Here is a 14,507-nt window from a genome sequence, read left to right as displayed (position 1 = left end):
ACATAAAGATCAAAGCCCAAAGGCTCAGCAATCTCCTCCCTAGCTTCCCAGTGAATCCTAGGATAAATCCCATCCGGCCCAGGGGACTTATCTATTTTAACACTTTCCAGAATCGCTAACACCTCCTCCTTATGTACCTCAAGCCCTTCTAGTCTAGTAGCCTGTATCTCAGTATTCTCCTCGACAACATTGTCTTTTTCCTGTGTGAATACTGACGAAAAATACTCATTTAGCACCTCTCCTGTCTCCTCGGACTCCACGCACAACTTCCCACTACTGTCCTTGACTGGCCCTACTCTTACCCTCGTCATTCTTTTATTCCTGACATACCTATAGAAAGCTTTAGGGTTATCCTTGATCCTACCTGCCAAAGACTTCTCATGTCCCCTCCTGTCTCTTCTTAGCTCTCTCTTTAGGTCCTTCCTAGCTAACTTGTAACTCTCAAGCGCCCTAACTGAACCATCACGTCTCATCATTACATAAGCCTCCTTTTTCCTCTTGACAAGTGTTTCAACTGCTTCAGTAAACCATGGTTCCCTCGCTCGACAACTTCCTCCCTGCGTAACAGGTACATACTTATCAAGGGCACGCAGTAGCTGTTCCTTGAACATGCTCCACAATTCCATTGTGCCCATCCCCTGAGTTTTCCTCTCCAGCCGATGCATCCTAAGTCTTGCCTCATCGCATCATAATTGCCTTTCCCCCAAATATGTCTCTTGCCTTGCGGTATATACCTATCCATCCCTTTCCATCACTAAAGTAAACGTAATCGAATTGTGGTCACTATCACCAAAGTGCTCACCTACCCTCCAAATCGACACCTGTCCTGGTTCATTACCCAGTACCAAATCCAATACGGCCTCACCTCATCGGTATGGCCTATCTACATACTGCGTCAGGCAACCCTCCTGCACACATTGGACAAAAAACGGACACCATCTAAAGTACTCGAACTATAGTGTTTGGAAAGTTAAAGTCCCCCATAAAACGACCCTGTTACTTTCGCTCCTTTCCCAAAATCATCTCTTGCCATCCTTTCTTCTACAATCTCTGGAGCTTTTCGGAGGCCTATAGAAAAGCCCTAACAGGGTGAACTCTCCTTTCCGGTTTCTAACCTCAGCCCATACTACGTCAGTATTCGAGTCCTCTTCAAACGTCTTCCTCAGCCACCGTAATACTGTCCTTAACTAACAATGCCACCCCTCCCTCTCTCTTACCACCATGCCCTGAGCTTCCTGAAATATCTAAACCCCGGCACCTGCAACAACCATTCCTCCCCTGCTCTATCCATGTCTCCGAAATGGCTAAAACATTGAGTCACCAGGTGCCAACCCATGCCGCAAGCTCACCCACCTTGTTCCGGAGGCTCCTGGCTTGAAGTAGACGCCTTTAAACCACCTTCCTGTCCTGCCGGTGCACTCCTGCACTTTGAAACCTTACTCATGACCTAACATACTCTCAACCTCTTGTGTACTGGAGCTACAATTCAGGTTCCCAATCCCCTGCTGAACTAGTTTAAAACCGTCCCCAAGAGCATTAGCACATTAGGCAAACTCTCCCCCCCCCCCCCAGGGTATTAGTACCCCCTCTGGTCTAGGTGTGACCATCCATTTGTAGAGGTCCCACCTACCCCAGAATGAGCCCCAATTGTCCAGGAATCTGAAACCCTCCCTCCTGCACCATCCCTGCGCCACGTGATCAACTGCTCTCTCCCTATTACCTCGACTCGCTAGCACGTGGCATGGTAACAACCCAGAGATATAACTCTGTTTGTCCTGGATCTAAGTTTCTACCTTAGCTCCCTGAATTCCTGCCTTACATCACTATCCCTTTTCCTACCTATGTCCTTTGGTTACCTATGTGGACCACGACATTGGGGCTGCTCCCCCTCCCCCTTAAGGATCCCCAAAACATGATCCGAGACAATTGCGGACCCTGGCCACCTGGGAGGCAACACACAACCGTGGGAGTCTCTCTCGTTCCCACAGGAATATCTCCTATCTATCCCCCTAACTATGGAGTCTCCAATGACTAATGTTTCTTCTCCTCTCCACCCTTTCCTTCTCAGCACAGGGACAGACTCTGTGCCAGAGACCTGTACCCCATGGCTGACCCCTGGTATCAGCCTCCCCCCCCCCAACGTATCCAAAGCGGTATACCTGCTACTAAGGGGGAACGACCAACAGGGGATCCCTGCACTGACTGCTTCCCCCTCAGGCCCCCTCAGCACCGTCACCCATCTATCTTTATTACTTTGGCGTAAACTACCTCCCTGAAGCTTCTATCTATGACCACCTCGTGCCTCCCGAATGATCCAAAGTTCATCCAGCTACAGCTCCAGTTCCCATAACATGGTTTTTGAGGAGCGGAGTTGGGTGCACTATCCCACATATGAAATCAGCAGGGACATCTGACAGCGTCCCCTCACCTCAAACATTCTGCAGGAGGAGCATTGTACTGCCTTCCTGCCAGGTTATTTCTTGACTGTGTAAATTTAATACTGGTAATAACCTGCACTTTTTATAAAGGAAAATTCTATCTGGTGCATTTACTGGCAGTACAGATGACCCATTCAATTAATGAGTTGCGTGTAATGATAAACGTCAGGGTGATTGTGAGCAAATTGGCTCAATTAAAGGGTGAAATGATGGAAAGAAATTCCCATTTGCAATTTTAACAGCTGAAGAACATCTATTTTCTTTTCCCCTGGAAAAACTGGGTAATTGACTCTGTATTGCAGTAAAATAACAATCCAAACTAAAATCAGGAGTGCACGTGTTTTTCCCCCGACTAAATTATCTGTGCTATGGGGCAGCATGGTAGCACAAGGGGCTAGCACTGTGGCTTCACAGCGCAGGGTCCAGGTTCGATTCCCTGCAGGGTCACTGTCTGTGTGGGTCTGCACGTTCTCTCCGTGTCTGCGTGGGTTTCCTCCAGGTGCTCCGGTTTCCTCCCACAATCCAAAGACGTGCAGGTTAGGTGGATTGGCCAATGATAAATTGCCCTTAGTGAACCAAAAGGTGGAGGGGTTATTGGGTTACAGGGATAGGGTGGAAGTGAGGGGCTTAAGTGGGTCTGGCAGACTCAATGGGGCCGAATGGCCTCATTCTGCACTGTATGTTCTATGTTCTTTCTGAATCCATGAGCAGCAATGGATCTGAACAAGCTAAAACATTGCACCAGCATTAAAATGGCTCATATTTAGAAGCCACTGAGTTAATTGGTATGAATGTTAAATATCTGTTCATTTATCTATGCTGTAACAGCTGGTGAAAATTGAAGGAAAAATTTTTATTTAGTTATAATGCCTTTTCCTTTCTGCAGAAGGATTCCAAATCTTTATTTCCCAAACAGCATTTATTCTATCGCATAGACGTTAGATCTCTGCAGAATATTACTTAAAAGAATTCACATCATTTGATTGGCTAAGGAATATTTCATAAAAGATTGAAATTATATACTTACATTTTCTGGTCATATTATATTTGGTCTGAAATGTGTAAATACATCCCTGAGTTTCAGAGTCTAGTGCAAGCTGAGAAATCAACACAGAGCATTTCTCCTTTTCATTATAGAGTGGGTAGTATTTTCCCTTGAGACACATCCCAACTTAGGCAAGTCCAGAGAGCTCAGGTGCAAGTTGGTAAAAAGGCAATATTGCAGACCGTTGGGTTTGACTGATTAACGCCAGCACCCTATTGGCATGGAGCACCTGTAAGCTGTAAGCTTTCCTTTGGGTTGTCCAAGCAGGCCACTCTACTGGGAGGAAGTTAACTTGCAGGATTATCTTAAGCCAAATGTGAAGAATCCTAGGTCTCAAAAATCAGATTACACCAAGTTGTCTCAATGATTCAAGCTGGCTGATGAATTAACAGCAGTATTATGGAACAATGTGGAACTGCTACTCAGGTTGGTTTGACTTGGTTGTCAACATGTCCAAGGATTTTAATTCCCTCTGCAAGTGTGAGAAGCAGGCAAACTGGAGTTATCAACATTATGCTAGTTTTGGCCATTCAGGTGCTAGCCTTCTGGCTGTCTCAGCACTGAATAGTTGAGATCTGATCCAGGGAGAAGTTTATAATATATAGATATGGGGGACTTGTCACTCAAAGTGATTGAGTCATCTGTGCCAAGCAGCTTGCAGTTGTAAAAGGTTCTAGGCTTACCTGATACTTCACTCATGTTCACTGTCCCCAGGCCACTTCCATTAGTGGGCCTTGCATTCCAAGTCAGAATGGACAAAAGTTGTTGAATTTTCAGGTCACCTCCCCAGTGGAAAGTAGAATCCAGACACCTACTGCCCACATGGATAGTCTGAGTGATTGCTTTCAGAGGGCACACAGCTGATTGTGTTAATTAGTTAGGATCCTGTGATGTGAATCGGACCCCACTTTCTTTGCGTGCTGAACTGGGCAAGGCATGTTCAGTGTACATTCAGGTAGCATCAGTTGGAGGCTAAGGCGGAGAGAACCACAAAATCAAGTTCCTCTCGTTTTTGTGGGGCACTGAGGAGTAGAGGAGATGATCACGGGGCTGCAAAGATTTCAGAACTGCAGCAACCGCACTCAGTTACCATCAAACTGGCCCTCCTTCTAACAGACCACTCAGGTAAACCCAGAAAAGAGACATTGGGGGAAGGCCGGGTGAGGAGCTCAGGTTGACCTCTGTAGAAGAAAGGGATTTTTGTCAAGCGCATGATCAGTGAGAAAAGGCTTCAGCTTGAGTGAGACACAGACCGAGTGAGTATATTCCAGACATTGAGTCAAAATGGGACTACAGCGCACAGGGGAGGGAGGTGGTCCTTTTTCTTTTTGCATTCTAACTTTCCTCCAACCTTCAGGAAGTGATATTAGCCTGTTGCAGGAGAAGAGTTGTGGTAGTCACCACTGATGTATTATACTGTATATATATATATGGATGTTACGGTAAGGCCCTTCTACTAGAGGTACGGGGGTCGATCCCTGCCTGTTGGCTCCGCCCATTAGGCGGAGTATAATTATGCATGCTCTCCATACAGCAGCCATTTCATCAGCTGCTGTAGGAGGCCCCACATCTCTGTGCATCCTTTATTACGCAGAGAGTTTTCACAGATGGACCTCCGCATCAAGTAGGATCGCCTGCAGCTGCATCATGAAGCAGACAACGCCAAAAAAGACTTCAAACATTGGCTAGCCTATTTTGAACCTTACATCGGGTCTGCGCCAGACGCAATCCCAGAAGTACAGAACTCCAGATTCTGTACATGTGGCAGAGCTGGTAACGTTTTAAACCCTCGTCCAGGACGTCCGACCTACGCAGAAGCCATGGCGCTCAGCGGACCAACAAAATCTACGCCAGGCATCTCCGATCCATGCGGCGCCACTTCCCGGTGAGTCTGTGGAAGATTTCTGGCGTGCCCTGCTCGCCCCAGTGAGAGACTGTGACTGCCAGACCGTTTCGGCCACTGAAACATATCAACTTGTTGAGTGAGCGACACGTTCATTACGGGCAAAGGGTCCTAAGTACATTCGCCAGCGCCACAGTCTTACCCAGCTCAGGACCCCTGCCCCATCGGGCACCTCATCAGGGCCCGCTCATTGCCTGCAACCGCCGACGACCAGCCGCGTCTCGCCTCGGTCACAATTGACCAGTCTCGACCGCACACCTCGCGACCCCGCTTCGACAAGGGTGAAGGTCGACGGGCACGAGATCTCTTGCCTTCTGGACTCCAGGAGCATTGAGAGCTTCATCCACCCAGATACGGTAAGGCGCTGTTCCCTTGCGGTACAGCCCGCTAACCAGAGAATCTCCTGGCTCCGGATCCCACTCCATGGTGATCCGGGGCAACTGCATCGCCACCCTCCACCATCCAGGGTGTAGAGTTCAGCGGCTTCTGCCTCTACATCCTCCCCAGCCTCTGCGCTGCGTTGCTACTCGCGTCTGGACTTCCAGTGCAACCTCCAGAGCCTAAACCTGAAATTTGGCAGGCCCTTACCACCCCCTTACTATTTGTGGCCTCGCGACCTTAAGGTCGACCCGCCTTCCCTTTTTGCAAACCCAATCCCGGATTGCAAGCTAGTTGCCACCAGGAGCAGACAGTACAGCGCCCAGGACAGGACCTTCATCAGGTCTGAGGGTCCAGCGGCTGCTGGGGAAGGTATCATCCAGGCCAGCAATAGCCCCAAGAGCCCAAGTGGTAGTTGGTGAAAACCGGGGAGAAAAACAGGATAGTCATTGGCTACAGTCAGATCATCAACCGGTACACGCAGCTCGACGTGTGCCCCCTCCCACGCATTTGTGATATGGTCCAATCAGATTGCACAATACCAGGTCTTCTCGACAGTGGACCTGAAATCTGCTACCACAGCTCCCCAGCCGTAAGGCGGACCGCCCATACACTGCGTTCGAAGCAGATGGCCCGCCTTTACCATTTCCTTAGGGTTCCCTTCGCGTCACCAACGGGGTCTCAGTCTTCCAACAGGAGATGGACCGAATGGTTGACCGGTACGAACTGCGGGCCATTTTCCAGTACCTGGACAATGTCACCACCTGCGGCCACGGCCAGCAGGACCACGACGCTAACCTTTCCAAATTTCTCCACACACCGCCGCTCTCCTCAACCTCACTTACAACAAGGAGAAGTGTGTGTTCAGCACGAACCGATTAGCCATCCTCGGCTATGTGGGTCCAGAACGAAGTTCTGGCGCCCAAACCCCGATCGCATGCGCCCCCTCATGGAACTCCCCCTCCCCCCCTCCCCAAGGCCCTCAAACGATGCCTGAGGTTCTTTTCGTATACACCCCAGTGGGTCCCAAACTATGGCGGACAAGGCCCGCCCACTCATTCAATCCACCATTTTCCCACTGACAGACGAGGCTCACCAGGCCTTCGACCGTATGAAGGCCGACATTGCGAAGGTCCGCGATGCAAGCGATCGACGAGACGCTCCCCTTCCAAGTCGAGAGCGATGCATCAGACGTCGCTCTGGCCGCCCCCGCAACCAGGCGGGCAGACCCGTGGCATCTATTTCCCGCACACCTCCATGCCTCCGAAAATTCGGCAATCCTCCATTGAAATGGAGGCCCAAGCCATCGTTTGAAGCTGTGCGACATTAGAGGCATTACCTGGCCAGTAGGAGATTCACCTCTCCTGACTGACCAATGGTCGGTTGCCTTCATGCTCAAGTAACACTCAGCTGGGCAAGATCAAAAACCAATAAAATCTTGAGGTGGAGGATCAAGCTCTCCACCTACAATTACGAAATTTTGTATCACCCCGGGAAGATCACTGAGCCCCCTGATGCAATATCCTGAGGTACATGTGCCAGCGCACAAGTGGACCAACTCCGGATCCTGCACAACAATCTCTGTCACCCAGAAGTCACCCCATTTTTACCACTTCATTAAGGCCTACAATCTGCCCTACTCCATCGAGGAAGTCAGGGCTATCACCAGAGGACTGCCAGGTCTGCACGAAGTGTAAACCACACTTCTACCGGCCAGAACTGTGCGTGCCTGGTGAAGGCCTCCCGCCCCTTTGAACACCTCCAGCGTGGACTTCAAAGGGCTCCTCCCCTCCACCCGACCGAAAGAACGTACTCCTCAGTGTGGTCGACGAATATTCCGATTCCCCTTTGCCGTCCCATGCCCTGATATGACCGTCTGCCACCATCATCAAAGCCCTCAACACCATCTTCGCTCTGTTTGGTTTCCCCCGCCTATGTCCACAGCGACCGGGGATCCTCATTTATGAGCGATGAGCTGCACCAGTTCCGCTCAACAGAGGCATTGCCTCGAGCAGGACAACAAGCTACAACCCCAGGGGCAGGTGGAGCGGGAAGAATGGGACAGTCTGGAGGGCCATCCAGCTGGCCTATGGTCCAGAAATCTCCCGGCCTCCCGCTGGCAAGAGGTCCTCCCCGACTCACCTCACTCCATTCGGTTGCTTCTGTGCACCGCAACTAACGAAACCCCCCATGAACGTCTCTTTGCCTTACCCCACCGCAGCCCCCACTCCAGGACAATCCATCCTCCCCTTGCTCTCACCGAAGGCCAAGCCGACGCCTGAGTCGCCACTAGCACTGCGGCAGTCTCGACGACAGATCAAGGCATCGGGCCGCCTAAATTTGTAATAGTCTTGTGATTTTTAAAAGCAACTTGTCTGAATAGAGGTTCTCCACCACCCCCCCGCTGGACTTACTTTTACCAGGGGTGAATGTGGTATCACCACTGATGAGATACTGATATATGCGGTTTTAACGGTAAGGCCTTTTGTACTACAGTTACGGGGGTAGATCCCTGCCTGCTGGCCTCCGCCCAGTAGGCCGGAGTATAAATCTGTGTGCTCTCCTTACCGCAGCCATTTCGTCAGCTGCTGTCGGAGGCCACACATCTCTGTGTAATAAAGCCTCGATTACATTTTACTCTCGTCTCATCGTAGCTGATAGTGCATCAAGAGTATGGTTATTTGCTGAGTATTTCAGCTGCAGTGAGGCAGCTAGTGGGAAAAAGAAACCAATCTGAATCACATTGAAACTGGTAACTTGATTGGCCAGTGAGGTGCTCAATACAAGGGCTGTGTGTGGAAAACCAGCATCTGGAATAAGGGCCAGTTTGGGCCAGTATAGTACGGTATTACAAGTAATCGGAAGTGGAAAAAAATTAACGTCAAAGAAGGAAAGTTAAGACATGGCAACGGCAGCGCAGTTGAGTGGAAGGAATATTCTATAATGTGGTGCAACGTCATGGACTGGATTCTCTGCTGCTGGTAGCGGCGGATGAATCCAGCGTCAGGGAAAAACAGAATTGGCACCGGGTCTGATGCTCCGGCCCGCCGCTGGCATCGGGATCAAGGTTCGAGCAAGCAGGATTCGGAAAGGGCTCATGAAGACTCATTTGCATCCTATTACTGGGGGGGGGGGTTACCATATTCTCTTGGCCCTGTGATTCTTCGGTGCTCTGGGCTGGGAGTCACATGGGCGAGAGTTGGTGCTGGTCCTGACAAGCATGTACAGTGGACCTTGTGAGCCGCGGGGGTATTATTTCAGGGAGTTTCCCCCAAAGCTCATTGGAAGACCACTGTCCCTCCTTCACAATGCATGACCAGTGACAGCTTCTGGACCAGTTCAACAGAGTTTAAGTGCTTTCTGTTAGTTTCACAGCTGAACACTTCAAAGCCATTCAACCATGAAGGGAGATGAATGAAAACAACTTAACTCTGTATGAAGTGATCTCGGAGCTCTCAATCAAGGCTTTATTTTATAAACATGGCAGTTAGTTCACAACTGACCACTTCAAGTTACTCAAATGTGAAGGGAGATGAAGGGACAATGCTGACAGGTGGGTGGAAGCTGTCAATCGCAGCCCAGTAAAATCAATATCAAAAAGAAATGACTGGATGGCTTGGTTTTCAATGGCTTCTGGTAGGGCTGCTCTCTAGCCTCCAGACAGGTGTCTGTCTTCTTGGGGGCTTCTTGACAGGTATCTCATCTGGAGGGGGGTTCTGTGGGGGAGTGTCTTATTAAGGGAGTCTGTGGGGTTTCTCTTTATTTAGGGAGTCTCTGTGAGGGTGTCTGCATTGGAGGTCCCTGTGGGGGGGTCTCTTTATTTATGGGTCTCTGTGGAAGGTCTGTTTATATAGAGTGTCTCTGTGGGAAGTCTCTTAATTGTGGGGGATCTCCAGTGAGGGTGGGGGGCTCAAGTCACTGTTGGAGAAGGGGGGATGGGGCACGACCCAGAAATCCATGGTGGGCGGTTGGGATGTGGCGGGCCTGAATTACTTTGCAGGGGGGAGGGTGTTGGGGCAGCCCATTCCCGAGGGAATCCCTTGGAATCCTCGCTAGGCAAAAATTTAATGTTTAAGAATTGAGAATTGCTTCCTGATTCGTGCTCCCAGTGGCAACGCAAATTGGGTGCAATTAAACTCTGTTGGGAGAACATGGGGCTGGATTCTCTAATTTTGAGGTTATGTCCGGAGAATGTGTCTAGTCTTATGATGAAAAAGTCGGGTGGCGCCCCCGTGCCAATAAATCTGCCCAATGGGGGGCCCTCGCAGCGCCGCAACACCCATTGTGGGTGGGATTTTCCCTTGCAGCATCTCGTTGCGTTGAATCTCATGAGGCGTTGCGAGCCAGGTAGATCCGGGGAGCGGGTTCTCCAGGCTTTAACTTGCCACACTGTGCTGTGGCGACTGCTTTTCCGACATCTGGGTGGCCGGAGGATCGTGCCCATAGCTTATGAAACAGTAGCAACATGGTTACAAAATTGACTGAATAAGAGGAAACAGAGTAATGGATAATGGATATTTTCAGGCTGGAGGAAGGTTTGTAACGGTGTTCCCCAAGGCTTCGCCAGTGTGAACCTTGCTTTTCCTGATATACATTAATGAACTAGATCTTGGTTTGCAGGGGACATTTCAAAGTTTGAAGATACACAAAACCTGGAAAGAATGGTAAACTATGGATAGTGTCGACTTCAGAAGGACATAGACAAATTGCTGGTGTGGGCAGATAGGTGGTGCAATGACGTTCAAATGCGGAAAGTGGAAGGTGATGAATTTTGGTCAGAAGAACATGGAGAGACACTAAAATTAAGATACATTTTTAAGTGAGTACGGGAGCAAAGGGACCAGGGCACATGTGTGCTAAAATGAATTAAATGTGGCAAGACAGTACAGAGAACTGTTAACATAGCATATAGGGGGCGATTCTCTGAGCCCAGCGCTGGGCCGGAGAATCGCCACAACCGCGCCACGACTCCCGACGCTGGCGATGGGCCGAGCGGCCGCTCCGACCGACAGAGTCCCGCCGCCGCGCCATTCACCCCTGGACGCTGCCGGCGGGAACTCTGCGAGAACGTCAGGGGTCGGCCTGTGGGGGGAGCTCCTTCACCAGGGGGGCCTCCGATGGGGTCTGGCCGAGATCAGGGCCCACCGATCGGCGGGGCGGCCTCTCACCCCCCCACCCCCCCCCCCCCCAGCCCCCCCCCCCCCCCCCCCCCCCCCACCCCCCCCCCCCCGGGCTACTTCCTAGCGCGGCCGGCCCCTGAACACCGAACCATGTTGGGGCGGGGCCGGCGCACGTAAGAAGTTCTTTGTGTATGCGCAGGATGGCGTGGCCCAACTGCGCATGCGCGGGTTGGCGTGGCGCCCATTTGTCACCGCATAAGGAGGGTGGAGCGGCGTGAACTGCTCCAGCATCGTGCTGGCCCCACGTGCTGGCAGCCAGAATAGGTCGTGCCCAGACCCTGTTCGCACGTCGTGAAAACGCAACGGCGTTCACGACGGCGCGAACACTTGGCCCTCCATATCGGAGAATCGCCCCATAGTATTCTCGGCTTTATTAAGAGTACAAGAGCGAAGAGGTTATGCTGAACATATAAAAGACACTAGTTACAATTCAGTTGGAATATTGTAAACAGTTCTGGGTGCCACAAAATAGGAAGGATGCGATTGGAGAAAGTGCAGAAGAGGCTTACAAGAGTGAAGGTTCTCATCCCTGGAACTAGTTGTGAGGATAGATTGGTGAGTTTGGAACTGTTCTCCTTGCCGAGAAGAAGTTGAAGAGGAGATTTGATAAAGATATTCAAGATCACAGGCGGGATTCTGCGGGAATCGGCGGGGCGGGCAACTCCGGTGGGAAGGAGTGGCGTGAACCACTCCGGCGTCAGGCCGTTCCAAAGGTGCGGAATCCAAACGATGCCGAAGGTCCTCCGGCGCGAGTTGGCGCATGCGCGGGAGCGCTAGCGTGTGGCGCAGGGGGGATCTTCTCCGCGTCGGCCATCGTGGAGGACCACAGCCGGCGGGTCCGTCAGAAAACGGGTGGCCACTCGGCCCATCGCAGGCCGGAGAATCGCCGGGGGGGCCACTTGCCAGCGGCCGCCGACTGGTGTGGCGCGATTCCTGCCCCTGCCAAATCCCCGGCACCGGAGAATTCGGCAGCCGGCGTAGGCGGGATTCACACCGCCCACCCCCCCCCCCCCCCCCCCCCCCCCCCCCCGGCGATTCTCCGACCCAGCGGGGGGTCGGAGAATCCCGCCCCATGTATTATGGTTTCAATTCAGACCTCACAACGGTAGTCACCCACACTTGAGGCACAATATACCTGGCGCGCCCCACCAGAATCGGGACGTGGACGGTAGATCCCAGGAGAAGCCTCTTCTGGGAGTGGCTGGGGAGGGTTTAAACTAAAATGACAGAGGGATGGGAACCTATGCAAGGAGGAGGAAACAAGGACACAAACAAAAGACAAAGAGAAATAAGAAAAGTGATAGGCAGAGAAACAAAGGGCTAAATTCAAACAGGGCCACAGTGAGAAATATTGGAGGTGAGACACGTAATGTTAAAAAGACAAGCTTCAAGACTTTGTGCCTTAATGAGTGGAGCATTCGCAATAAAGCAGAGGAACTAATTGTGCAAATGAGTATGATGTAATCGGATTACAGAGACATCGCTGCAGAGTGACCAGGGACGGTAACTGAATGTCCAGGGGTATTCAGTATGTAGGAAGGACAGACAAAAAGGAACAGATGGTGGAGTAGCTATGTTGGTTAAAGAGGAAATTAACAGAATAGAGAGGAAGGATATTAGTTCTGACAATGTGGAATTTGTATGGGTAGAGTGGAGAAACACCAAGGGGCAAAAAACATTCGTGAGTGTCATACATAGTTCTCAAAACTGCAGTGGTAATATTGGGAATGGCATTACACGAAAATTAGAGACATATGTGAGAAAGGAACATCTGTAATTATGGGTGATTTTAATTTGCATACAGATTTGGCAAATTGAATTAGCCACAAGACCGTAGAGAAGGAATACCTGCGGTGTATATGGGATAGTTTTCATGACCAATACATTGAGGAACCAACTAGAGAACAGGACATCCTAAACTGGGTACAGTGCGATAGGAACGGAATCATTGGCAATCTAGTTGTGTGAGAGCCCTTGGGGATGACCGACCATAATATGATAGAATTTTTCACCAAGATGGAGAGAAAAGTAGTTGATTTTGAGATTAGGATCTTAATAAAGAAAACTACGATGACATGAGGCATGAGTTGGCTTTGATCGATTGGGGAATGTTGCTCAAAGAGATGACAGCGGATAGGCAATAGCAAACATTCAAGGAGTGCATGGGGGAACTGCAACAACTGTTTATTCCTGTCTGGCACAAAAGTAAAATGGGAAAGGTGGCCAATCCATGGCTTACGAAGAAATGGGTGAGCGGCTAAATACATACTTTGGTTCTGTCTTCACAAATGGGGACACAAATCAGATACCAGAAATGTTGGGACAGATTCTGGAACAATTCCTGCAGATTGGAGGGAGCTAATGTAACTCCACTATTTAAAAAGGGAGGTAGAGAATAAACAGGGAATTATAGACTAATAAGCCTGACGGTGGTAAAGATTGTCAAAGATTTTATAGCAGAGCACTTATAAAATAGTGGCAGGATCAGACAGTGTCAGCATGGATTCAAAAAAGGGAAATCATGCTTGACAAATCTACTGGAATTCTTTGCTCTCCATATCTGAGGAAGGATGTTCTTGCTCTCGAGGGAGTGCAGCAGGGTTGACCAGACTGATTCCTGGGATGGCAGGACTCACATATGAGGAGAGGTTGAATCAGTTAGGATTGTATTTGCTGAAGTAGAGAAGAATTAGGGTAGGGATCACATAGAAACCTATAAAATTCTAACAGGATTAGAAAGGGTAGATGCTGGAAGGATGTTCCCGATGGTCGGTGTGTCCAGAACCAGGGCTCACAATCTGAGGATACGGGGTAGATCATTTAGCTCAGAAATTAGGAGAAATTCTTCACCCAGAGAGTGGTCAGCCTGTGGAATTCATTACCACAGGAAGTAGTTGAGGCCAAAACATTGTATGTATTCAAGAAGGTTCGGATGATAATAATGAATGGCGGGGCAGGCTCAAAAGGCCGAATGGCCTCCTCCTGATCCTATTTTCTATGTTTATATTACCACTGTCTCCGAGTCACATGCCAACCTGTCTTGGTAAAATATTGTCATTCCATTATCACCACTGGCTTAAAATCCTGAAACTGTTGTACTAAAAGTAAAATCGCCGTAGTCCCAGATGATCATACCCTGCTTTTCCCTTGGAGGGGAGCGCTGACTGGTGGTGATTTAACCTGAGGATCACACACCTCAGGCGAGGGGCAAGCTTGAGAAGCGGGGCCTTCATGAATAACCTCAGCTGGTACATGAATTGAACCCCCGCTGTTGCTGTTCTTCTGCATCACAAACCAACTGTCCAGCCAACTGAGCTGAACCCCTGCAGTAGTATTGTAGTACTACCTTCTGTGAGACTGACAGTCTGCAGCAGTTCAGGAAGACGACTCACCATCACTTTCAGAAATGGAATTCAGGGTGGGCAATAAATGATAACTTTACTGCCCAGCAACACCCACATCACATGAATTAATAAACATAGGACATCCAACCTGATGTGTCTCCCCAATAACAAAATGAAGAAAATTAAGTGTCAGTGCTGCTGTGACTGCTGATTTAATTC

The 14,507-nt window shown here is 49.9% G+C and overlaps 1 protein-coding gene across 1 annotated transcript in view; it reads right to left on the bottom strand.

Annotated features, from left to right (window-relative positions):
- Positions 1-14,507, bottom strand: part of nkain2 (sodium/potassium transporting ATPase interacting 2) — a 651,746-nt gene that overhangs the window by 600,347 nt on the left and 36,892 nt on the right. The gene's annotated exons all lie outside the window — the stretch shown is intronic.

The sequence above is a fragment of the Scyliorhinus canicula genome, chromosome 6 (assembly GCF_902713615.1).
Source record: "Scyliorhinus canicula chromosome 6, sScyCan1.1, whole genome shotgun sequence".
Classification (NCBI taxonomy): Eukaryota; Metazoa; Chordata; class Chondrichthyes; order Carcharhiniformes; family Scyliorhinidae; genus Scyliorhinus; species Scyliorhinus canicula.
The sequence above is the reverse complement of the archived record's forward strand: the minus strand, read 5'-3'. Positions and strand labels throughout refer to the sequence as shown.